General features: G+C 41.1%; 1 long non-coding RNA gene across 1 annotated transcript in view; it reads left to right on the plus strand.

Moving 5' to 3' along the window:
- Positions 1-26824, plus strand: part of LOC134492327 (uncharacterized) — a 52288-nt gene extending 25464 nt beyond the window's left edge. Inside the window, exons 2-4 of the long non-coding RNA XR_010067426.1 lie at positions 21946-22236; positions 22875-23106; positions 26422-26824. This is a non-coding gene — a long non-coding RNA (uncharacterized LOC134492327). The remainder of the gene's footprint in view (positions 1-21945; positions 22237-22874; positions 23107-26421) is intronic.
- Positions 26825-27322: the final 498 nt, after the last annotated feature.

A 27322-nucleotide genomic window follows, 5' to 3' on the forward strand; every position in this document is an offset into this window, starting at 1 on the left:
AAAGTTGGAAGTGTACATGAAAATAAGCCTCTAACCTGCCAAGTTATATGGAAAGACACATCCATGGAAACACACCTTCTTTCCATAATGATGGTCACACAAATGAACAATTTTTCATCCACCAATGAATTGCATACACAAGGTTGGGCTTGTTGCATCTTGTTCATATTGTAGTGTGAAGATTGTTCTGAACTGTTTTCTAGAATAGTGCCATATGTCCAAAGTGCAATAAACAATCAAGCTTCCTCCCTGCAGAGTTCAGATGAGCCATTCCTTTCATGCTCAGGTAGGCATGTACTTCTCTTCCTGAACAGATGCCTCATCACCACCTTTTGCTCTGCCACATAATTAAGCATCACCTTTCCCATACATTTACACAGTAACCTTCATGTTGTTGCATGAGTTACACATCAGTTACACATTAGGTTGTAACATTTCAAGACCTATCAGGAACAAAATAGTGCCATTGTGACCACAAAATTACTGAATAACTGCATCTTCCAAAGAAAAAAATACCAGCCGGTTTAAAACCCTGTCATCCTTTGATCTGATTATTATTCTGGTCAGGATACAGCATTGCTAGTCTTTCTTCATTTTCCCATAAACCGTGTCACGCTGGTCAATGGATGAGGAACAGGTTTACTAGAGTTTGTCCATCAATGCTTCCAGACTCTTGCTGTTTCAGCAGAACCAGCCATACACTGCACTACACATTTTCCTCTGTTGTTGAGCATCTTCTTAAACCAGATCATCATGTATTTAGATCATTCCTTTTTCTTTAAAATTCAAACAAACAAACAAACAAACAGGGCTTCCTATCTGTATTATAAATTGTTTACGTTCTTGATGCAACCCAAAGAGAATGAGATCAGAAGAAGGCTGCAGGCCCATCATACTGTATGTATTCGAAGTTTCCCCCAGTATAAGGTGGAAAAAAGCCCAGAATGATGATTAATATTACAAGTTCATATTATCAGTTTATTTATTAAACATATTTGTATCCTGCCAAAATCCAAGACTCTCAGCAGCTTAATTAAGATAAATAATTAAATTAAAACATCCATGGTGTGACCCCAAAACCTGACAGTCATAAATAGAAATAATAAACAACATTAAAGAAAAAAACACACTAATACCGTAAAAATAAAAAATAACAATGGCAACACCAACTCAGAGAAGGGCTCTCCAAAATAACCCAGTTTTCAGAAGTTTTCTTTAAAAAAAAAAAAAAAACACCAGCAAAGAGGGTGTCTACCTGATTGGCAGAGGGAGGCTATTCCACAATGTCAGCACTGTCACAGAGTGGCAACTCCTCCTTGCTTTGGTCCCCCAAATCTCCTGGAAGTGTAGGATCCACAGTGATTTCTCCCTAGAAGATCTGACTGATTGGGCAAGTAGTGGCTGGAGTAGGTAGCCCTCCAGTTATCTAGATGCCAGGCTATACATGGCATTATAGGCCAAAACCAGCACTTTAAATTGGGCCCAGAAACCAACTGGCAACCAATGCAAGGTCTGCAGAACTGGGGTTTCAAGTACTCTTTAAGGCAGCCCCAAATACAGCATATTACAACAGTTTAACTAGGTGATGCACTAGGTGGTGATGCAGACATGAGTTAGTATAGCCAGGTCCTCTTGCTCCAGATACAGCCATAACTGGTGCACCAGCTAAAGCTAGGCATAAGCCCTCCTGGCTGTGGCTTCTAACTGCTGATCCAGAAGGAATTATGACTCCAAAAGGACCCCCAAGTCACAGACCTGCTCCATGGGAAATAGTGCTTGTCCATCAAGGAAGAACTCTGATGGCAAAAGAAAACCTGATGTATCAACAGCAATTTGGACTTCCTAGGGTTCAGCTTCAGTTTGTCCTTTCCCATCCAGACCCTGACAGCATTTAGATATCAGGAAAGGACGTTGACAGCATCTCCCTCATGGCCTAAGGTAGCAATGTACAATTGGGTATCATCAACATACTGAGCCCTGAATCATTGAATGACCTCTCCTAGTGGCTTCATATAGATGTTAAAAAACAGGGGAGAGGAACTGATGTGTGATTATTCTGCCTTGATAGGAAGATACAGAACAGCAAGGTATCCTGGGTTGATATTTCACCTTCAGGGATTAGTTGGTCATCTGCATGGGTTTAAGGCAAAAAGACATGTAGATTACATTTGATGTGTGCACATATAACCACATCCACACACCAAGTGGCTTGCACAAGGTAAGGATCAGTGAGAGTAGGTAGATAGTTAGACTGAATATCCAATTGCTCAACTAATAGGTTGCAGGCTATATGCCTGTTATTTGTCATTTGGACTATTTTGGAACATGGGTGTAGTGATAAATAGCACAAACCTGTGTCCAGAAATAGTGTGGCTGACAGAGGAAAGGCATGAGGCATAGCAGAAGGAAGCAACAATAAAGAGAAAACTCTGACTAGTTCTGCAAGGGAATGACAGTGCTAACAACAAGTGGTTGGAGCTGACAGCCCATATAAGTATAGGCTGTGGAATGGTCAAGTGCATGCAAGTAGTTGGAATGACCCGGTGCCTCTTCTCCCAAATTAATAAAAACAGTAACTAGTACAACTGTAGGAAACCCATTGCTGACAGAAGCAGCAGAAAACTTGTACCCAGAACTAGCAACATACAGCTGGCAGAACTCTTCTCTTTCCTAGTTAAACCCACATTTTTTTTAAAAAAAAATGGTCTAGTGTTTTTTCAGAACATTGCTAAATCTTTGTTTATAAGGAGACCACATTAGACTGAACAAGGGTGTTGGAAAGCACCAGTCATACGCTGCATTGATAGATCCCTCTGCAGAAGTCAGGTGTCCAGTCTCTCATACGTTTATATCTTCCTCTTCATTCTCAGTAGTGCTCTTTTAATTATAGTCCTGTTGGTATTCACTAGCTGAGTTTATAGCTAGAGGAAGTGGTAAGTCTGCTATACCTGAGATGATTATTGCCTATAATGGCTAGGAATTTTGGAGGTGGTAGCCCTAACCCTCTAGAGAGCAACAGATTGGGAAAGATTATGCTTTTAGATAAATGATACTAGCAACTCACCCTCTGTAATTCAGACAATTCTTTCAAGATAATACTACTTAGAGAAGACTATGAATGAATGCTGTTCATCTCTCTTTACAAAAAGTCATTGTGGCTCCCTCTGTATTGTCCTATTCTTGGTTCAGAAACAGAATAGCAATCTTATGGCCACAGAGGAAATCACCACAAATAATCTCTAGAGCAAATTAGTGGAACGCTCCATTCCACATATTTGTTATCTCACACCTCCAAAAATGTAAGGACTTAATGGGAAAAAATAGTGTGAAGTCTCCTGGTGTTTAAGGAACTTCCCAGTATCCATCAAATTAACTTTTTGTATACAGGAAATAGTGGTAGAAAACAGAAGACAGATGGAAGATTAAGTATCCAACAGTTATCTTGCACATAAAATCAGATCAAAATTAACCCCTATCTTTGGAATGGGTATACCTGGCTGGGTATGGTATTCTTGAAAGGCAGGAGGTTTTTTTATTATTACTTCTAAGATTTTATGTTATGTTGTTTATTTATTTATTTATCAAGTTTATACACCACCCATCTCATTTTTTTTTAATTTAGCCGTGATAAGTCACGTTGCCCTGGGTGCACCACAAGGAGGCTAGTCTACATTGCACCAAGTTGGGCTGAGAGAAAGTGATTGGTCCAAGGTCACCCAGCCCGCTTCATGCCTAAGGCGGGACTAGAACTCACAGACTCCTGGTTTCTAGCCCAGCACCTTAACCACTAGACCAAACTGGCTCTCACCCATCTCATTACAGAAGTGACTCTGGGTGGCTTACAAATAAAAGATCCTAAAAACCATATAAAACCATATAAAAAGTTTTTAAAAATACAAAGTTAAAAGAGAAAAACTAAGACTAAAAGGCAGAGAGAGTGTCTTCGAACCACCAACCACCCCCAGGACTGTCTACCACTCTTGGATCCCCAAGCTAGTTGGCAGATCCAGGTCTTCCTGCTTGCCCTGCTCAGACTGTACACTTAAGAAAGCAATGAACCAAAAAGTAATCTACAGCAAAAGAGAAATAAATAAATAAATAAATAAATGAGACAAAAAAATTAAAGTTGTTTTATCAGTAACCCAAGGCATTTCCAGATTGTTTCCCATTTTTATTCAGCCATGAAAAAGGAAGTGAAAAATAATCATATTTTGTAAGTGGGAACACCTCCCCCTCTCCAGAGTTTCTGGTGGAAGACTTACTTTGAATATGCCCCAGTTCCATTACCTAGAACATCCAAATGGGATGTATAAAACCACAGAGATGAAAAGGTTGTGGAGTCAAGACAAATCAACGACATCGTTTTTTATAGGAAGCCATTCTAGCTCTGCTGAAACACCTCTAATAATGGAAGCTGATCACCTTTTGAGGTAGTCTGTTCTGCAGTCAAATAGTTTACACCACTAGGAGGATTTCCCAATGATATATTTGATCCTTTTTCTTATAATTTTTTCACCATTAGATTTGGATCTAATAATCCGAACCAAAGAACTGAAATATTTTCTTCCACCTATTATGCCTTTTCTATGCTAAACAAGCTTAACCTTATCTTTTATTATGATTCTGGACACAAACCTCTTCATCAATATTCCACTTAAATTGCATGTACAGAATTAGACTTGATACAGCATGAGAGAGCTGATCACAGCAGAATAAAGGAGAACAATGAGAAAGAACTCTTTCCAATGTACCAGGCAACTTTTCCTAAGCAGATGCCTTGGAAATGTGTTGCATCAACTCTAAGAACCCCTCAGCAGATTTGGAAAGGCCATCCTAGAGATCCAAGCTTTGTTGGCATAAGGAGCTGTCATGTTCACTGTTTCAATGTACAGTATACATCGTAACGTTTCACATGCCATGGTGCTGACATGCATTTCTGTTGGGAGGGAGCTGCTGTGAAACCTTGTACCAAGCTCTGTATCTGTGTTCATTACAATGGAATGTATTTGGGTTATGTTCTCTGTTTAAGGACTTTTCCCGCAGACCATCAGAAACCATTAGGAGCACCTGGGATTGTGAACTTGGGAAGATTCTATGGGGGGAGGGATTTCATTTGCACCGAGGGTTTTTAGTTTGCATTTGGCACGCTTTTATCATTCTCAGCTTTCTCTGTGATCCTGCATACTATTCTTTAATAAATCAGATATCTTTGAATTCCTGCTCATGAGTCTGATAGTGTTTTAGAATAGGCAACCATTACATAAAGCTGAGAATCACCAAAATTGTACTGTTAGGTCCTACCAAAATTAGTTTCTTGTGAGGGAAAATAGTTAACGATGGCCAAGTTTATGACCGGGGGACTTGAGGAGATGGCTAGCTTGATGCCCGAGTTGACGGTCAAGAGCGGAGAACTGAGCCTCACCCCAGAACCTTCAGATTTCTGGGTGGAATCGAGTTCCAGTCCTGAGGTGGAGGAATCTGATGATGGGGGAGAACCAGAGCAACTGGTGAATCACCCGCAGAGTTGATCACCTGGGATGAAGTTGGAGAACCCCAGCCAGGGACATCCCAGGCATCTTGGAAGTATCAGTTCCTGCTGACCCCAGATGTAGAATCTACCATGGTATCAACAGAGAGACAGCCTAACATGCAAGGGGGGGGGGAGGAATCTCAAACCCCTGAAAGGCTAAGAGTGATGGAGGCCAAAATAGAATTGATGGAGTACATGCTAAGAAACCTGTCTGTCATTGGGGGGGCAGGGGAGGCGCGGAGAAGATCCCAGCTTCACACAACCATCCCCCATCCTCCCATCCGGACCGCCAGCGGAGCGAGGCCAGAGACGGCTCCAGGATGAATCTCCACCCCGCAGAGCAACAACTACCATAACCTGGGGGCCCAAACACTCAAGCAGTCACCGGTTCTGCTCCAACAGGAGTGGGGGTGAAAGACTTTTCTGTCAAGTTTGATGGGGATCCAACCAAGTTATCTTTCTTTCTTACCAATGCTAAAAGTTACATGGGGCAGTTTGGAGCATACTTCCCTTCCGAAGAGGCTAAGATAGCTGCCATTGCCACCAAGTTGAAGGGTCAAGTGGCTGACTGGTATGTTCAATTAAGTGAGGCTGACTCCCCTGCACTTGAGTATTTCTAGGACTTTATGGGGGCGTTAAAGCTGCATTTTGAGGAGCCTCTGTCCAAGGCATGAGCTAAGAAGGCGCTGAAGGATCTTACCCAGGGCCAAATGTCTGTAGCTGATTACGCCCTAGAGTTTAAGGCTCTAGCTGGGAAAATCCCCGACTGGTCTCAGTCAACCTTAATAGAACGGTTTAAAGAGGGACTCAACCGAGACGTCCTACGGTGGGCGTTGTGTAGAGACGACCCAGAGTCATTGTATGAATGGATCTGTCTGGCAGGCAAGGCTGAGCACATTCAGCATACCTTCATGCAAGCTAGAAGATCTGAAAGACCACCCGCCACGAGGACACCCCGAAGTGCTGTGACTGCTCCCCAGCCAAGCTATAGAGCCTGGGATGAGGAGAGAGATCAACGCTACACGAGGGGTCAGTGTCTCCGATGTGGAAAGGAAGGGCATCGAGCAGCTGATTGCCCAAAAGCCAAGGCTGGAGATCGAGCGGGCAAGCCACCGGCCAAATCGCCCCCTGCCTTGCGGTGGATGACAGCAGCCAAGGGCGCAGCTGATGCTGAGGAAGTATTCTACTCCTTGGGAGAGGCTGAAGGTGACTCTAAGGAGCAGGTGGGAAACGCCAGCCACCTGCCATGAAAAGCGCCTGTGGGCAGGTGGAGGAGGATGGGCGTGAGGATGCTATGGTGAGTGCTGACTGTCCCACTTTAGCAGTAAAAGTGAAATTGGGCTCCCACACAAAATCTACAGAGGTCTGGGCTTTGGTTGACTCTGGGTGTTCCAGGTGTCTAATTCACCCTGATCTGGTTGCTGCTTTGGACCTGCCTAGCTTCCCCCTCCAGCAGCCTTTGATCTTCACACAGTTGGATGGTTCAACGGCAGCGGGGGGGGGGAACCCATTTCACTGGAACTGTTGCAATGCAAATGGGCAGCCACCATGAGACTTTAAAATTCATAGTAGCACCTGTTGGCAATCCCTTGGTAATTCTGGGGATCCCCTGGTTGACCTATTGAAGCCCATATATAAACTGGGAACACAGAACTGTGACTTTTAAAGATAGGTTTTACCAAGCTCCTACAGCAGAGAGAGCTGCACGTGCGGGGGTTGGAAGGGCTGCGATCTCCATGCTGCGCCCTAGTTTGGCACATTTAGAAGGCTTGCCCGATCGATACCAAGACTTTGCAGATGTCTTTGGGGAAATGGAAGCAGATCAGCTACCCCACCACCAGAAAACTGACTGTGCAATAGAGTTGGTTCCCAATGCTCAATTGCCCAAGCCAAAAATTTATCCAATGACTCAGAAGGAGTTTGAGGCATTATGAGACTTTATTGACAAAAATCTGTTAAGGGGGCTTATTGAACCTGCAAATTCCCCAGTTGGGGCCCCTGTGCTATTCCGGGAAAAGAAAGATTGCACACTTTGACTCTGTACGGACTATCGAGAGTTAAATTCCATCTCAATTCTCAACAAGTACCCTCTTCCACTCATGAAGGACATGTTAGCTCATTTGTCTAAGGGCAAGATTTTCTCCAAGCTCGATCTTCGCGAAGCCTATTTCCGCATCTGCATACGAGCTGGGGATGAGTGGAAAACTGCTTTTAATTGCCCACTGGGTTCATTTCAGTACAAAGTCCTCCCTTTTGGGTTGGCAGGGGTGCCCGGAGTCTTCATGCAATTGATTAATGAAGTATTACATGATCATTTGTTTAAAGGGGTCCTGGTTTATTTAGATGATGTTCTGATTTACACTGAAACTGAGGAGGAACACGAACACCTCCTCAAACAGGTGTTACGCAAGCTTAGAAATGCCAAACTCTATGCCAAACTTTCCAAATGTGAATTCCACAAAACCCAACTTAACTATCTGGGCTATAGGGTGTCTGACAAGGGCATTGAAATGGACCCTGCAAAAATTCAGGCGATTTTAAGCTGGGAACGTCCCCACACCTGGAGGCAATTGTAAAGTTTCCTCAGGTTCAGTAATTACTATCGCCAATTTATCCAGGGGTTCACTGAGATTGCCTTGCCGCTCACTGATTTACTCCATACCAAGGGCTTGAGGGAGACAATCAAGGTAAAACATCCTGGAGCAGTGCTGAATTGGATGCCTGAATGCCAGGCAGCATTCGAAAAACTGAAATCCCTTTTCACTGCTGAGCCTATTCTACAGCACCACGATCCTGAATGGCCCTTTGTGGTCCAAGTTGATGCTTCTGACTCCTCAGTTGGGGCTATTTTGTTACAGAGAGATTCTAAAAATCACTTAAAACCATGCGTTTATCTGTCCAGGAAATTTTCTGAAACCGAACGCCAGTGGCATGTTTGGGAAAAGGAGGCGTTTGCTGTAAAAGCTGCTTTGGAAGCCTGGCATCACCTCCTTGAAGGCACTAAATGCCCTTTCGAGGTTTGGACCAATCACAGGAATTTGGAAGCCCTCCGCACCCCCCGGCATCTCAGTCCTAAACAAATTCACTGGGGTCAGTTTTTCAGTCATTTCAACTTCCAGTTAAAAGTTATCCCAGGAAAGAAAAACTTTCTGGCTGATGCTTTGTCATGTTTACCTCCGGATTTTGACCGGGGGGCAGATGTGGTTGGGACTGTTCTCACTGAACCACAACTGGGTTTAGTTGCTGTCACTCGGAGCCAGACCTGAGTGCAGGGAACCCCGCCCCCAGCCCAGTCTGGGAAGTGGAAAGTGCAAGTTCCTTGTCAGTTACGGAAGGACTTTCTCCAGGCGCTGAAATCTGACACTTGGTTGCTAGCTAATAAAGACACTGTTTCGTTTGAAAACAGTCTGGCATGGGTGGAACACCACCTTTATGTGCCTGAAACTTTAAAAGCTGAGATTTTACAGTGTTCCCATGATGATAAACTTGCTGGACACTTTGGTTTTGTCAAAACATTGCATTTGGTTCATTGTCAATTCTGGTGGCCTACCTTGAGATGTGATGTAAAAGACTATGTTGCTTCCTGTCCTGTTTGTGCCATGTCAAAACATAAGGGGGGAAAAGCACAGGGGCTTCTACAGCCAGTGGCCAGCCCGTCCCGTCCCTGGGATGAGATTTCTATGGATTTTATTGTGGATCTTCCTCCCAGTTGGAAGAAAACTGTCATTTGGGTTGTAAAAGATTTTTTTTCCAAACAAGCACATTTCATTCCATTTGCATCCATCCCATCAGCCCCGCAATTGGCGCGCCTATTTCTCCTCCACATCTACCGCCTCCACGGTAGCCCCTCCCATTTGGTCAGTGACTGCAGGACAGTTTACTTCCCAGTTTTGGAAATCATTTTTAAAATTGATTGGCACCAAACAAGCGCTGTCCACGTCTTCCCATCCTGAGACTGATGGTTCTACTGAGATTTTAAACTCCACTCTTGAACAGTTCCTTAGAACATACATTAACTACCATCAGGATGATTGGGTGGAGTTACTACCTTTTGCTGAAGTGGCTTACAACAATGCTGTCCATCAAAGTATCGGGCAAACCCCTTTTCGTGTGGTTTCTGGTCACGACTTTGCTCCCATCCCTGAACTGCCAAAACCCCCTTCCCAAACATGTTCTGCATCGGACTGGGCTGTTAAGCTGTCTGATTCCTGGCCGGTGATTCAACAAGCTTTGGCTGATGCCCAGGCTGCTTACAAGTTTGAAGCCGATCAGCATCGTTCCTTGCAACACGACTTCAAGATTGGGGATCAGGTGTATCTATCCACCAAATTTATCAAGTCACCACAACCCTCTAAAAGCCTTGCTCCCAAGTTCATTGGTCCTTTCCCTGTTGTTGGTCTTATCAATCCAGTTACTGTTAAATTGGACCTGCCTCACAATTTGAAATGCTTGCACCCTGTTTTCCATTGCAGCTTGCTCAAGCCTGTCCACCACTCCTCCCGCTGGCATCCCCAACCTCCTCCTCCTGCTCCAATCATGATTGACGGCCAACAGCACTTTGCGGTCAAGGCTGTCGTTGGCTTTGAGGCACCCTCCCCCTATCCCCCAGCTAAATTTATAGTATACATTTTTGCTACTTACTGACCAAGAGGAGGCAGTGTGTGACCAGTTTCATGTTTATTGGAACTCACCAGATACACACAGACATTGTGATCGGTTTTAGATCTTATATAGTCCAACTTCTTTTACTGGGAATGGGACTGTCAGGTCATGGCACCTGGTTGACTATTTTATAGTCCACTCTGCTTTATAAGCTGAGCTGTAGTGGCCTGGTTGTCAGTAGACTTGTAGGAAGGATTATCATTTTCTTTTTATCATTTATCAAATAGTATCATTTTCACTCCCCAAACTCTCAGAAATAGTTTCAAGCTGATGCATGACCAGACTTGTTGCCACTGATCCAAAAATGCTAGAAATGAAGCAATTTGAGCCACTACTCCCTGTGAAGGACCTGCCAGGACACCCAGAGCCCAGGAGCAGGAGTTCCATCCAACATGGAAACCAGCTGTATGGAAATACCAGATTTCAAACCACTGCAAACAAAATACTGATTTTGCTTCATTTTCAGCAGCACAATAACTGAGCTGAGAATAAATTGTCTTAACCATGCAAATGTAGCTGAGAGAGACTTGGAACTGCTCTCAGACTATCGGATAGTCCTCATGCGGAGATTCCCTGAAACTGAAAGATGCTTGCCTAAAGTTATTTAATTAGTTCATGGTGAAAGCAAAATTCAAACTAAATTTCTTGATATATGGTTCATTTTCTCAACTGCTATGCTATATCACCTACCACAATACATTTCTGAATTTATGAACTCTTAACAATTTCAAAGAAACATTTCTTAGTAGCATATTAATGTGGGTGAAACATAATCTCTGTAAGGTCAGAACCGTTCTCATGAAAATGTGCAGGACATGTATGGGTAAAGACAGTCTTTTCTTTCAAAATAGTCATAAGTGAAGAAAAGAACAGGAGCAGGCCTTGAAGACGAAAACAGCTGCAAAGTAGCTATGCCTGAATTAGTGGAGTATTTTGTATTCTACGTATGTCTCATGTGAAGCAGTCCTCCAGAATTATTGGTGGTTCCAAAATCTTCACAAGTTTTCACTTTGCAGAATTAAGGACTGTTTGAACACTAGCCATTTTAGGATTTGTTCCACTTGGTGAATGCAAATAAAATACAGAAGATCTAGTAGGCTGAGAAATTCCCTCTCTTATGTGCCCCCTAAACAGAATCAGCTCATTAAAGCAACCAGGAAGATAACACAAGTTTGTTTCCCCAAATGCAAGACCATCTGTCTGCAAAGATTTCTCACGCCCCATCTGCACATTCACTACACTAGAAAACATAGTAGAATGAATAAATAATAAAGGCCTTTTAGGGTAGCTATCAGAGGTATTATTTTACACACAGATATCAAGTAAGAAGAATATTTTACTCTATTGACTATCCCTGCTTTTGGTCTCAGAATTGATCACTGATTGTAGGATGAAAGACTGTGATCACAAAATGACATGTATTTATTTTAAAGATCCCCACTCTAAATAAATAAGGGGCAGAGTGTCAGATTGCAGGTGAATGGAAGGTCATCAGAAATAGATCAGCAAAACAGGTTATATCCTTCTTTCTTGCAGAAATGAATCCGCAACAATAATTAAGAGTTGAGTTTCCATGCTACTACCAAAGACTGTTCATCATTTTCTGCACAAATGAGAGACAGCAGCTCGTATATACTTGCCTCCCATCATCTATTCTATGAATATGTTGGGAATGACATGCACTTACAGCTGAAAAGCATGCACCAGATATGCATCTTTGACCAATTCTTCCACATTCACTAAGAGAAAAGAAAAAGTTATCATACAAAATTTCACCCTTTTATCTACAGACAAGTTGCCCAAGTTGCACATAGGCTTGCTTGATATTTATGTGCATGCTTTTGTTCTCTTAACACATAGAACACTCATATGCCTCTGTGAAAGAACTGAAAGGGAAGCAAAGCTACATTTCCGTTAAAGGTTGTGTTGCATGTGATAGACACTGTAGTCAAATGACTTGGAAAGTACCCATTTGGGAAAGATGGTTGTATCAGACACAACAATTGGGAGATTTTGGATATTTCAGTGCATGTACGGGGTCTTCTAGGACTGCACTCTTCCAGGAAACTGTGTGTCACTGAAGGTACCTGAGGCCTCTGAACCTGTCATGATCTGCATGGCACTTAGTGAAGCCAATTTACCTTCTCTGTGATGCAGGTGGGACTAATACTATCTGGCAACTATGTGCATCTTATGTGGCAATCACCTGAGCTGTGCTTTAGTAGCAGTATCCATGCTTTGCATGACTAAAAGCTCAGCTTCTGTCACTGGAATTTCCAGCTGAAAGGAAGTCAGGTAGCAGGTGCTGAAAAAGCTTCCCTGTGTCTGAGTTTTGTAAGAGGTATTGCCAATCAGAACAGATGACCGCAGGCTAAATGTACTAGTAAAAGTTAGCATTGCACCTTCTAATAAGTTTAACAAAATAAATGATCCCAACAATCAGTGTGAGGCAGATTATTCCACAGAATATTCCATGGAATTCATTTAGCCAGTTTTCCTTCCTCTAGGATTGGAATGAGTTCAATAGGTTAAACATTTTGTGAGCATTCCAAACTCAGATTTATTTCCTGTACCTGTGAAAATTGTCTCACAAGTACTATTATCTTCTTCTCATGACAAGCATAAACTCCAAGTTCCATAGTCATTTAGTCGACTTCTAATAGTTGCATTTAGGGGCTTTAATTGAATTGAGAGTGGATTGTAACAAAGGTTAAAAAGACCTTTTTCTCTGTTTAATTCTTTCTAATTTTATCAACAAAATGAAATCATTGTCACTCATGGCTTTTAACAGCTGTCAGCCTCATCTCTGAAAAATATTCAATTGCCTTAAAATTGGAAGACTGAGCTAATAAAAAAGAGCGATATAAAAGGTAAGATCTCTAATGTAAAACAAAGGCAACCAATTTGTTGCCTGCTTGCTTGGAATTGTGACTTCCTCAAGCATCTTTCAGTTAATTATTATATCATTGCTCTAGTTGAAGAAGTATACTTCTTCTACCTTACCACCTTAATGCTTAAAGAAAAAAAAAATTGAATCAGGTATTCCCAGAAACAAATAACATGCTGCTTTTTTTTCCATGAAGGGGCTGAGCTGTGTGCAGCATTTGCATTTCAATAGAGCAGAAAGCATCATTTCTCAATTGTGTTTCTCCAGAGCACCCTAAAGGCCTATTCTTGCCATTTGATTAATCACTTCATGCTTAATGCCTTTTAAAATAGTACTACTTTTCACAAACAAAGATAAATGCACTGCACTTCTGAGCAAACCTAGGTCTTAAAGAGGACCCCCCCCTTTTCCCCCCTCACTTTAAATACTCTCAGTTGATGTGGAAAGCTTTTTATTAGACTTTTCTGGCTGAAAATAAGATGTTGGAGGGCCAGGGCTCCATGAAATGACAGAATGCCACAGGTCTTTCCTAAATGCAGAAAAGCATTCTCAAGAAGGGCTGGCCATTCCAAACAATCTGAAAGTCAGGGCATGCCAAATGGCTAATTTACTTAATGGTCAATTGTATATCTGCCTTCCCCAATCGAGCAGGAAGTTTCTTTTTGTGCAGCTGAAATTGGAGGCCAAAAGGGAAGGGAGGAAACACCCAAACAAGGCTTTTAGGCAGTTTCGGTAATGGGTATAGCTTTTATACATGTACATATCCATGCACTACACACAGGTATGCCCACATATATCATATCAACATAATATATACACATATACAGAACAAAAATCAGGAGTCTGGTAGTACTTTTCCCGCCTAACACATTTTACTAAAAAGCACAGCTTGCTTCATCAGATGCATGGAGTGGCTAAATTGATGTAGGATTTAAATTGGGGTGGAGGGGAAGTGGGAGGAAGACAGAATGATTATGCAGATGCAGGTTACCTGTGAGACAGATTACCAGTACCTGATCAATTAACAATTGCAATGTGTTAAAAACCCATTGTCTTTGTTGAGACCTTCTGAGATTGCCTGAAACCTTTTGATGTATGTCTGTTCAACAGTCACTCACTTGATTGTGCTGGTAGTTTCTTTTTTCTTTTCTCCCCAAAATGGCTGCTTTGAGATCTATAATGGAGAGTCCTGGGAGGTTCAAATGTTCTGATATTATTTTGTCCTTGGATTCATTATCTGTCACTCTGACATTACTGGGTATATTGAATAGACATGAGTAAGATTTTCATTTGGTGTGTTTTAAGATAAAAGCTTATCAATATTCAGAAAGTTTTTATAAATGGTACAGGAAAATCTTATGATTTAAAAGGACTGAATGTGGGAGAAAGAGAAACTGACAGATCCATCACTTTCACCAGAGAGCTTTCAGAGCTCTTATCACTTAAATGCCTGGGTTTCACTTTCTAATATTCAACCAAGTTTGTTGCTTTGAATTAGGGATGATCTCCTATTTTTTTTTTCCTGACACTTCTCATGACAGGAAGTAAATTATGCTCCTTTCATCCTGGGAATAGGATGAAACCCTTCTGGTGCAGATGAATGAGAATTTTATTGTGAACACTTGTGTGTGCGTGTGTGTGTCTGTGTGTGTCTCTGTGTGTAGGTTTATAAATCCAATCAGAAAATTTCTTTGGCATGAATCTGAATCTGGAAGAAAGCAAAACTAGCAGGTGGGGGGCTCCCTTCCTCATGAGATGGCCTCTTCCATGACTATCAACAAGGGAAAGACACTTGAAAAAGGTGTGCTCCTAAGAAATAGCTGCTGGTAGGCAGATGGGTTGTAGTTTAAGCAGTGATACTACTCTGTGAACCAGGAAGAGGACAGAGCAGAAAATTGCTAATCAGCAGTAGTGCCGGCAGTGCAAAGGAATAAATCTAAGGAGGTGAATATAAAGATAAGTCACAATAGTTGTAAAGGAAAAGCTTGCTTTGGTCCCTGGTAATGAGATAAGAAGACTTGGAACAAAGCAGAAACACCAACAAAACAGAGCATGAGAATAAAACTTTGAGGGCAATACTCTTTCACAAATTGTTTAACCTCCCTGAGTCCTTATATTTCACACCAAGAATGTTCACTGGAAAACATCTCAATCATCCTTAAAAATAACATTTGGCTTTTAGAGGAAATGATACCAGCAGCTGGGCTGCTGGTATTATCCCCCTCAAATATGTTCCTGATATTAAGAAGGCTGCTGAGGTCAGTATACTCATTCCCGAGCAACTCATACCAAGCTGATGCAGTCAAACTCAAAGCTGGACCTTGCCTTTGGGGAGATTGGTGAAGATTAGGGCTGAAGGGGTGTGTGTGTATACACACACACACATATATACATTCATTCAACACAGTCCACCCACTGATGGGGAGAAGCACTTCAGATCTATGTCATTCTGAAAAAACTTAATTACAGGTGGACTGAAAAGTGGAAAGCTTTATAACATGTCCCAAGCATGGCCCAACTGCTCTGCTGAACATTTTTTTTAAAACCCACCCTTAGCTGTGACCTTCATCTGCTGTATAAAGTAGGTATTTCACACCTGGTGCCTCAATGGTAAAAATGATCACTTAGGATTCAGTGTGGATTGACTATAGATCAGCTCTGTCTGCTACCATTGTGCTAATGCGTGCAGTCTGAGGTTCCTGTACACAGCTAGGGAAGACTTACTGTTCCCATGGAAACAGGCCAGTTCCTCTCTGGGTTCTACTTTGAAAGATAATGTCATTATTGGGACTGTGGCCTAAAGACAAACTCACAGAAACCTATACAATGTAGAGTGTGAGGCAAAACAGAACAAGGAACACAGTCTTCTTTATTGGCAAGCCCCTGCTATGCTCAAAGAGCATTTTCAGGTTCTCCGAGTTTAAACAGCAGGCTGCTGAGTTTAACAGAGAGGCTTCTAAAGATGAAATCAGTATAACAATCTGGGTTCACTTTGCACAGGACAAATCTTGGCCAGCAGTCTGAAAGCTGGAGTGTTCCTTAAATTTAAAGAAACTCAAAATGTCATATTGGAAATGCCTGATTTTTTCCTTCTATTAGAATTCAGGAGAATGAATTATTTAGGGCAATGATTTTGGGGGGAAAGGCCAAATTTAGCCTCCTGACCAATTTGGACCACAGGAGAACTTCCAGTGATCCAGAGACTCTTTTAAAATAACCTGGGGCTCTAATTTTGGCCTTTTTAACCTGAAAATGTCACCCAAATCCAGCTATTTTGCACTGAAATACAGCAGTGTAAGTTCAGCTCATTTTCCAAGAGGGGTGGGAAGACTTTAAGGGCAGGAAGGCAATCCCATTATGATCTTATAATTTTTAGTAAAAAAAATTGCCCCACTGAATTTTGCCACTTAACTGAAAAGAAAAAGAGAGAAAAGAAAACATTGCTTTATTTTCTGATATAGAACAAGAGTTTTCCAGCTTTGTAACAGGATGTATAGTCTGACAAATCCTGAAAGAATAGTTCAATATTTCTGTGATGAAAAGCATTATACAGTACCCCAATTTCTAAAATCCATGCTTCTCCAGAAGGAATTGGAATAGGAATATATATGGCAGCATTCACATTTTATGTCAAAGATGAAATTTTACTTCCATCAGAACTATATTTAGGTCTGGTTCTGACAGAAGAAAACTTACCAGGCATCTAGTCTCATTTACTTCTTCAAAGGGCAAATGCATTAAGAATGAATTGAGTTTTGACCAATAAAAATACCCCAAAGAAACAAGTACATGAAGCAACCACATTTACATCAGCAGTTCATCTTAGATACTTGCATTCCTCTCTGCTTCTCCAAAGATGTGTGGATGGTGGCTTCCAAATAGGACTACGATTTCTAACACAATTTTTCTCCCTCATTTCTGTAATTCTCCCTCTTTTTCCACTCCATCCTAGCTGATTTATACAGCTGTCCTTGATATATGTGAGGCAAGCCCTTTCATGCCAATACATGTATTTTGAAGATACTGAATGTTTCCTATTTTTCTGCACTGAGCATAGCAGTTGCTGCCAAGGAACAATGTATCTTGATAGATGTGGGAAATCTTCCTTCCTGTTGGGACTGAAGATAGGAAAAGTATTCAGTACAGGATGAGACACAAAGAAGTGCACATATACAAGGGTGAGGAGCAGGAAGTGATAGAGTCCTTGTTGGATGTTTCTTTCTTCAAAGCAACTTCCCTTAGACTAGGTTTTCCAAACTGGGGGCAGACACCCCTTTGGGGAACATGAAGGAATTTCAAAAGGAACATGAGGGTGTGATTTGTTTAAAAAGTGTAGAAAAAAGCCACCTTTCAAATGAAGATCTGACTGAGAAGATTGATGTGGTGGGGGCTGATAGGTGGGAAGCCCTTGGAAAGATTGCTGTGTGCATGGTAGGAAGATCAGGGCTGGGTTGACTGATGAGAACAAGGGAGGGAATGTGCTGCAAAGATTGGGGTGCAACAAGGCTATAAGGGCTGGGTGGGCTTTTAGGAAGGAGAAAGTGCTGTGAAGATAGGGAGGTATGTGGCAGGAAGATCAACAGGTAGGCAGCTGGAAGATTGCGGATGAACTAGTTAATAGGAAGTTTGGTGGCAGATTGCTGGAAAGATGATGGGGGGAATGGAAATCCAATGGATACTTTTATTCATGCACAAGATGTTGAATTAATTTAATGGATAGTCATGATAGTCAGTTTCTAAACAATCAAAATAAAGGCATGATGTAAACAAGTTTGAGAATCCCAGCCCTACAGTAATCTGCGAATCAGAATGTGAATTGGACTGAAGGCAATCAACATCTCTGATGATCAGATTTTGTGGCTGTTAAGTCCTCTCAGGCCACCATTGTATTATCCATTGTCCTGACTTGCTGATGGTCCACCGTAGTAGTTCGGTGGAGAGGCTGGTGATGGATGCTGCCCTGACTTAACAACCGTGAGGCCTCCAGGCCTTGACCCATGCAGGTTGCAATTAGCCAGAATTAGTCATCTGTATCCTGGGCTCATCTTCCTTTAAACACCTAACAGTGTGAAAGCAACGGCTTCTTTCCTTTCTTCCAAGCCTCTCTTTTCCAGTGCTTTGTGCTTGACTACATCCTCTTTCCAAAAGAGCCTGATTGGGTTTTGTTCCTAGGATGGCAATCATTAAAAGAAACTTAACAGCCCTATTATCATCCTGAGCAATTCTTAACTCATTCAGTTTTTAAAGCAGCAGGATCAAAAAGGGGAAATTGAGAGGCAAAAGGAAAGAACAAGGGGGGAGCCTAGAGCTTCAGCAGGCAACCATAAGCATCTTAGTTTTTGTCATTGTTTTATTGGGCCAGATGTTTCTCTTCATAATGCATTTGATGGTTGCGCTGTATGATGCATATCATTCTGAGAGCCTGTGTTAGCCAGATTAAAGTGATGATACATGTATGTATCATGACCCAAACTGGATGGAAAAAAAATGACACTTTTTGTAAACCAGCTGGTAATGGGCTGATCTGCAGTGAGAGAACAATCCTGCATATATGTTGACAGGCTTACTGTCAATTTTCTACTTTGAAAGATTTATCCTAGTGAAACTCATTTAAAATGGAGAAGTTTAACCCAAGCCAAATTTAGAGATTTAGTTGACTTCCCCTGACTGTGAACTCTCAGTAATGGACTGTTTATACTGACAAGATGCAACATCCTGCCTTTGAGATGTACATTTTAGCATTTTTGGCAAGCAACATGCCTGAGTTCATGCTAAACTGTAACAATTCAATACACAGGATAATTTTTCAACATAAACTTCAAGCAGAGCTGCCCCCAACAAAAATGGTGTCAAAAGAGAGAAGGAAGTTCTCCTGAGAGGGATAAGAAATTGAACTCAGTAGAACAAAACTGGATTCGTGTGTGTGTGTGCGTGCACACAAGTGTGTATATGTTAAATTCACAGAATATCCTTTTGTACCATTACACTGTAAAGAAAGCATGCAGAAAATGGCTTCTTGAATTCTGGCCAACCCCTTTATCAGCAGTAACTATAGGAAGAACCTACATTTTCTTCTGTGTAACAAAGTTACTTATTTATTAGTTACATACCACAACCAGTTGGATAGTTACTATTGTTTATTGTTGTTGCTGTTGTTTGTTGTTTAGTTGGTTTTAACCCTATATTTGCTGCCCAGAGTTGCAATTGCAAGATAGGTAGCTGTATAAATTGGTATAATAAATAAGTAACAATAAACAAACTAAATAAACCAAATGGCTCTCAGCAGCTTACCTGTCACCCAATACGTTAGCACATCTTGTTATTTGTCTCCTCTAGGTGATTCTCTGCATAGATGCTTCTGCTCCCTCCTCATGTTGCATCCATGTGTGTTTGTGTGTATGCGTGCACTGGGAAGCATGGGACAGGCTACATACACTCCTTTCTGGTCACATAATCAGGAGGGGATTGAATGGAGCAGTCAACAGCATTGTGAGCTGCTCTCCCATTGGGATACATTTGGGGACTTTCCCTGGAATGCCTTTCCCCATGGCCTCCAGCAGCAGTCAATCCATTTTCAACCTCAGCCTTTCTTTTGCCAGTTTCTCACACCATACCACATTTGGCCCTGTTCCGTTTCCTTTTCGGAAAATTTTCTTGTTGATGGATGGAGAAGACAAGAGTCCCTTTACATAATTTCTTTCCAATGTTCCTTTGAGTTGGAAGGAACTTAAAAAAAAAAAAAAAAGAACCATCTTTGTTTGATTGAAATTTCATTTCTTGTTATGTTAGATGGGGGTTCAGGTCTCCAGCTCTGGAAAAGGTAATTGAGGTGAGGTAGCATTTAGTTCAACAATTGAACATGACCTTTCTGCAACATGTTCCTTGATTCAAAATGTCAAAAAGGTATGCCAACGATTCAGTGTATGTGGGGTATTATAGATGGATGGAGGGACAGAGTGTAATGGTTGCCTATCCCAAACACTCAGACTCACAAGAGGTTACTTAAATGAAATCTGATTTATTAGGAAAATTATGACAGTTACAGAGAAAGCTGAGAATGACTAAAAGCGTGCCAAATACAAACTAAAAACCCTCGGCTCCAAACGTAATCCCTCCCCGCTACCAGCCATAGCAACCACCCCCCTCCCAGGTGCCGGTAACCATTTTCCACACATCCTGGGAAAGCAACCTTGAATACATGAGATAACCCAAATACATTCCAACCCAGCAGCCAACAGATAAGAACTCCCCGAAGAGGAATCTTCCTCCCTTCTGAGATCAAACACGTATCAGGCTAATGACATGCGAAACGTTACGATGTACCAAGCACATTGAAACGGTGAACATGACTCAGAGAGAAGAAAAAAGAGAAAAGTTATGTATTCCTAAATGGGCTACATTGAACAAAATTACCTTTTTTGTTGTTTATTCATTCAGTCACTTCCGACTCTTCATGACTTCATGGACCAGCCCATGCCAGAGCTTCCTGTCAGTCGTCAACACCCCCAGCTCCCCCAGGGACGAGTCCGTCACCTCTAGAATATCATCCATCCATCTTGCCCTTGGTCAGCCCCTCTTCCTTTTGCCTTCCACTCTCCCTAGCATCAGCATCTTCTCCAGGGTGTCCTGTCTTCTCATTATGTGGCCAAAGTATTTCAGTTTTGCCTTTAATATCATTCCCTCAAGTGAGCAGTCTGGCTTTATTTCCTGGAGGATGGACTGGTTGGATCTTCTTGCAGTCCAAGGCACTCTCAGAATTTTCCTCCAACACCACAGTTCAAAAGCATCGATCTTCCTTCTCTCAGCCTTCCTTATGGTCCAGCTCTCGCAGCCATATGTTACTACAGGGAACACCATTGCTTTAACTATGCAGAACTTTGTTGTCAGTGCGATGTCTCTGCTCTTAACTATTTTATTGAGATTTGTCATTGCTCTTCTCCCAAGGATTAAGCGTCTTCTGATTTCCTGACTGCAGTCAGCATCTGCAGTAATCTTAACACCTAGACATACAAAGTCTTTCACTGCCTCTACATTTTCTCCCTCTATTTGCCAGTTATCAATCAAGCTGGTTGCCATAATCTTGGTTTTTTTGAGGTTTAGCTGCAAGCCAGCTTTTGCACTTTCTTCTTTCACCTTCATCATAAGGCTCCTCAGTTCCTCTTCACTTTCAGCCATCATCTGAGTGGTATCATCTGCATATCTGAGATCGTTAACATTTCTTCCAGCGATTTTGACCCCAGCCTTGGATTCCTCAAGCCCAGCATGTCGCATGATGTGTTCTGCGTACAAGTTGAATAGGTAGGGTGAGAGTATACAGCCTGGCCATACTCCTTTCCCAATCTTAAACCAGTCCGTTGTTCTGTGGTCTGTTCTTACTGTTGCTACTTGGTCATTATACAGATTCTTCAGGAGGCAGACAAGATGATTTGGTATCCCCATACCACTAAGAACTTGCCACAATTTGTTATGGTCCACACAGTCAAAGGCTTTCTCACCAGAGGGACTGGTTATAACATTCCAGCCTTATGGCTTGATGGAAAGGCTGTGAAAACATGGAAAGCCATGTTTTCACAGCCTTTCTAAAAGCCAAGAGGGAAGGGCCCATTCTGCTCTCTGGGGCAAGCTAGAAGGATTCACTTTATACTATTAGTTTGTGAAGGACATAGTAAAGGTAGCTATTGTCATCTCCCATTTGCATGCTTCTTGCAGACATTGAATTGTATTCTTCTTTGTGGATCACTGTGAACACCAAATGCAGGATTGGATCAGACTTTGGTCTTACCCAGTCTTGCTTTTATACAATATATTTTCTTTTTTTCAGAATTACCCAATGCTTAATCAAGAAGAAAGGAAAAGAAAAGAAAAGATGGTGACCAAGTATTTCAAAAAGGAATCACACAGATTTAGATAAAAACAGAGCCAAGAAAGTCTATTGAAGTATATGGAGACTTATATCAGGCCATCCTGAATTCAAATTTGCCCTTTGTCACCTTCTACAAGTCAAAATCATGGCTCCTCATCTAAAAATGGGACAGAAATAGCAACTATTTATAAGGATGAATAAACAAAGATCCTTTTTAGTTGTTCTGTAAATGAGAAGTAGCTATACTAGCGATGCTTGTTCTTGTGGACAAGATGGATAAATATGGGCTAGAAGGTAAGACAATCCAATGGATTTTTCATTTTGTTAAACAACTATTCCTCAATGGCAGGGCTACCATATTTAGACTACAAAAATTAGAATGACCATTAGATTGCAGGAAAGAGGTACAATAAATTCTAACTTTGATCCATCTAGAGGTCATCCTGAGTTTTGCAGCCAATTTATGGTAATCCTATCTAAAGGAGCTCATAAATGGTTCTACATTATCCTGGAGAGAAGTGTTGAATAAGGTCCTCCAAAGATGGTTCCTTGGTTTAGTACCTATATATTACCAATGTGATGGAATAAAAAGGAGGCTTTTCAGATTTGCAGATGACACCAGTCTAGAAGTAATGGTTAATTACTTAAACCATAAAATCATAATTTCAAATGAACTCAACAGGCTTGAATATTAGGTCAAATCCAACAGTGTGCCATTCAAGTGTGACAAGTGTAATGTGCATTTAGATAGGAAAACTCAAATGGCTAGGTTCAGGATTTGGAACACCTGGTTTAGTGGCAGTGCATGTGAGAAGGACACAGAAGTATTGATGTACTTATCAATCAGCATCAACAAGCAGTGTAATGCAGCAGCTAAAACAACCAATGCAATCCTGGGCTGAATTAACAGAAGCATTGCATCTACATCACAGGAAGTAATCATTCTATGCTCTGTGCTGATTACGGTACACTTGGAGTGTGGGTCCGGTTCTGGGATTTACACTTCAAAAGGGACATAGAAAAGCTGGAGCAAGTTCAGAAGAGAGCTACCGGTATAATAAGGGAACGGGAACAAGCCATCAAAGGAACAATCAAAGGCATGTTTAGAGAATATATATGAGAAAACTATGATAACATCCTGCAAAAGTTGTCACATGTAAGAAGGTGTGGATGTGTTCTCTTTAAAACTGACAAGGACCAGCAGGTTGAAATTAGAAGAAAGGAGGTTCAGGCTGATTAGGAGACATTTTCTGATGGTAAAAGCTGGTTAGTAGTGGAACAATCTACCTTACTTACTTACTTGTCATGTTTCTAGGCTGCCCAACTCTCAAACAACTCTGGGCAGCTTTGCAAACTAAAAGCACAATAAGATACAAAGAACAATACACAGCATAGCATAAAATATAACCAGTGTATGGAGACCATAAAAAAACCCAACAGATCTCCACAATATCGACCACTAAAATGGGACTCACTTTTTAAATATTTCAAATAAGGCTAGACAACCTTTTATGAGAATAGTGTAGTGAGGATAGTGTAGGACAATGAGCATAAGGTTGGAGTAGATAAAGTGCCTTTAAACTCATACGTTCTATAATTCTAGTAGCAAGCAGGCAAATCAGAAATGTTCATGCTGCTTGTTAATTTGCCCAGGCATGTATCACCCAATTAATTAATCTCATCTGATTAATTATATAAGAGTAGATTAATTTTCATTACCTTTATATGACTGAAACAGTCTTTGTTTTTTTAGTTGGTTCATATTAATGTCACAGAGGGCATCAGTGTAGAATAGCATCTCCTTTATGTCTTCAAGGAAGAATGCCTCTTCTCTAGGTTTTGTAGGTATCAGGTTTTTTTAAAAAAAAGACAGTATTGTGAAGACATACTGCTTGATTGATCAAGAAGAGTGCTTGAATTATAAGGATAAATTAGGGTGCCTTTATGAAAAATCTACAGGTTCTAATCCTGATTCTTCCAAGTCTTATCTAAAACATGCTCCCTCTTCTAGCTGTCTCAAACAATAGCTGTGGGCCATGGCATACAAATAGGAGGCAGGTCCCTCCTTACCACTTCTTCTCTAAGCATTGAATGTTATGCATTGATCATTGATGGTTATGGAAGTATAGCTTGAGTAAGTGGTGATTTACTTTTCAGCCAGCCATATAATGAGGTATGGCAATGAGTGGACCAGGAATAAAGGTCCATGTGTCCTGCCCCAGTAAAATAAGAAACCATAGTTAACAGGCCACATAGGACAGGAAGCACCCAGCTGACCTTGGCTGATCTCAAAAGGCTAAGCAGCCTCAGACCTGGTTAGTACTTGGGTGGGAGTCCAAAACCATCCCAGGAAAAGCTAATGACAAACCAACCGTATCATGTTGCCAAAAATTCTGCATGGTTATATTGGTGCAGTCACTAAGAGTCAACCTGAATTTGAAGACCTTGCCTTCTATTTCAAACATCTTTTCAGTAATGTAGAAGTTTCATTAATTAATCAGACAGTCAATTAAATCATGTATTTCTATTCCTTGCTTAAGCTTCTCCAGCATGAAGTGAAATTCCACTTTCCATCTGTCACCTTCATGCTGGTTAAGTTTTCTTACAAGGAAAAGATCTTTCTACCATCCTGTCTGCCTGTCTTTTCAGAAGGGCAGGAGGAAGGACCACCTCTTGCATAGTTGAGGCTTATTTCTCTCACACAGTATTTGCTACATTTCTGTCCTGCCAACCACAGCTAGTAATAAAAATCCCCCTAATTGCAATGTCATGGGGAGACTTCTTTGAATAACATCCTCCAGGCGGGGTACTTTGGGCTAACTGATCAGCATCCTCCTCTCGTATAACCCACACCTGTCCTTTTTCACAGTTGGATTCCTCTGACTAGAGACCAGATCCCAAGGTTTGTTTGGGCATTTTATCTTCAGAGAAAAACAAACCAAATAAGTCCTCATAGATCTGCACCAAAGAAAGATCTGCCAAATCAAACATATGCTTGAGTCTGGAGCAACAGGAAGTTCTCGCTACAGTGTTCAGGGTCAGCTTGCCTTCTCCTTTTACAATGAGGACAGATTGAGGGGTGGAAACAAAACAAAGAGAAAAGAAAAGGAAAGGAAAAAAGGAAAGGCAGAAAGCTAACACAAGTTAAAAGCCACAGTTGCACTTCTAAACGCATCAGAGGCTGGATATTCTCAATGCAGGCATAAATGTGCATTTCCTCTTCCAGAGAGGTGATGCAAGAAATTTCAAGAACAGTTCCTGTTTGCAGTTTGGAATGTGAAAACAAATTTGGTACCACACATGTAGAGTCTTGGTCTGCAAACTACCTCCTTCTTTACCATTTCATAATCTTTGCATTATAAGTTTGCAAACTTGGCTCACAGGATTTGACACTAGCAGTACTTTGTACATATTTCATAATGATCATATGACTGATGACCTGACATCACACATCATACATATAGATGCCCAAACTCTCTTCCATGAATGTTCATGCATGGGGCACTCCAGTTTCTTCTTCGCTGCCTCCCTCTACTCCTGAATATCTAATCTAGTGCATTATAACAACTCTATAAAGAATTATTAAAGGCTTATTATTTTGGAAAGAATATCTTAAATCCTCTTTTGGGGTGGCAGGGCTAAGACAGGCTTAGGCTTTATTCACTTTCTCAGCTTGAATTTCTTGATTGTGGCCAACCACAAGCTTTCTGTAGGACTGCTTACCAGGCTACCTCAGGTACTCTTCACTGCTTTTAAGAATAATGAAGCTACCGGGGGAGGGGAGGTGTTGGACCAGCATCTCTGTCTATAGCCTACTTATCTCTGTGGCATTGTATCTTACCATTTCAGCCTGATTCTGCTGACTTTGCTAATTATCTAATATAGAACATTTCCAGGAAGTTCCAACCCTATTAGAACTAGGTTCTACCCTGAAAAATCATGTTTTGCCAATGTACCATGCTTAACTTGGCTGTCTACCAAAGTCAGTGATGAGGGAGTTTTGCCTATGAGGGATTAAGCTTGCCAACCAGCTATGCCAAATCTCTGGGCATCTCACAAAGCCCAATGTTCAGAAGTGGCAACACTACATCATCCCGCAAGAGCTAGCCAACAGGAATTTCATCATGCCAAGTATAGAATCCCCTCCAAACCCCTACTTTAAAATTCAAAACTATGGCATATTCCTCCTTCATACTGGTTGTTGGTATTTTGTCATGGCTATGCTCTTTCAACCTTGCAATAAATACAATGCCATTAATGATTAATTCTATGCAAGTTCATGAATGAGGGTAGGAAGGACCTTAGAGTCCTTCCAAGAGTTAATCATCCCTGTAGCAGTTGAAACAAAGACCCAAAAGTGAACTGTAATAAATCCTCAGTTAGGAAGTATTTTCCTAATTCACTAACAGAAATTTGTAATTTGCTAATGATTTAGTTCATTAACTTTGAGTCATTCCTGGCTTTGTCATTCCTGCTTAGGTGCTGATGAGGTCTAAAACATCATTGCAGATGGCTGAACACTTTACCGAGGTATTCCGGATGAAGCGTGGCCTTATTTCCTTTTACATTTCTATCTCTTACTTATTATTTTTACTTCCCAGGGCAATCATGTTCATGTAACAAGTAACAAAAAAGGGTCATCATGTATATTATAATATACATTATAATGTTTCATGATTTATCTTGTATGTTTCCCAAGAGAATTGAAGGCATATACAATTAAAAAGAAAACCAAAGCCTCTCTTCAAAGTTGGAGAATTGAACTTTTATTGATTGATTGATTGATTGATAAATCAATCTAACTAACCAACTGACCTCTCAGTTTGTTTTTGCTTTATGAAGAACTTCCCCTCCAGTAATAACAACAAAATAAATGGTAAAAACAAACATGAAAATTGTATTTCAATGTCATCTAAATATTAACTATAACATCTGTATTAACAATTGAGAATAAGAAGTGCATGTGCAGATAGTAATATGATATACTGTATAAAATGAAAAAAAGGGAAAAGTGCCATAGTAAAAACATACGCAGAAAATTGGAGCAATTCAAGATCTTCTTCAACCTTCTATCAAAATATGGGTTCCAGGAATTCTTGGCTAAAACCACTTTTGAACATAATATACCAGCAAGAACAGTGGTCGTGGGCATGAGTTTTGGCCAGCTTTCCAAATTTTCAGATTTGTTATTGGGAAGAATAGCCACAATGACAGGTGTAACTTGTATTTTCTGTTTTTATTGGCATCATAGGTCTACTCTGTCTTTGTTCTGGAAAAACTGCATAGACAAGGGCCTAGCAGAGGACAAGAATGAAAACCTCATGGTAGCTTGCCCAGCTACCTTTCCTTCTCTAATTGAAATTCATGGCCTGTTTGTTCT

Source organism: Candoia aspera, chromosome 2 (genome assembly GCF_035149785.1).
Source record: "Candoia aspera isolate rCanAsp1 chromosome 2, rCanAsp1.hap2, whole genome shotgun sequence".
Taxonomy (NCBI): domain Eukaryota; kingdom Metazoa; phylum Chordata; class Lepidosauria; order Squamata; family Boidae; genus Candoia; species Candoia aspera.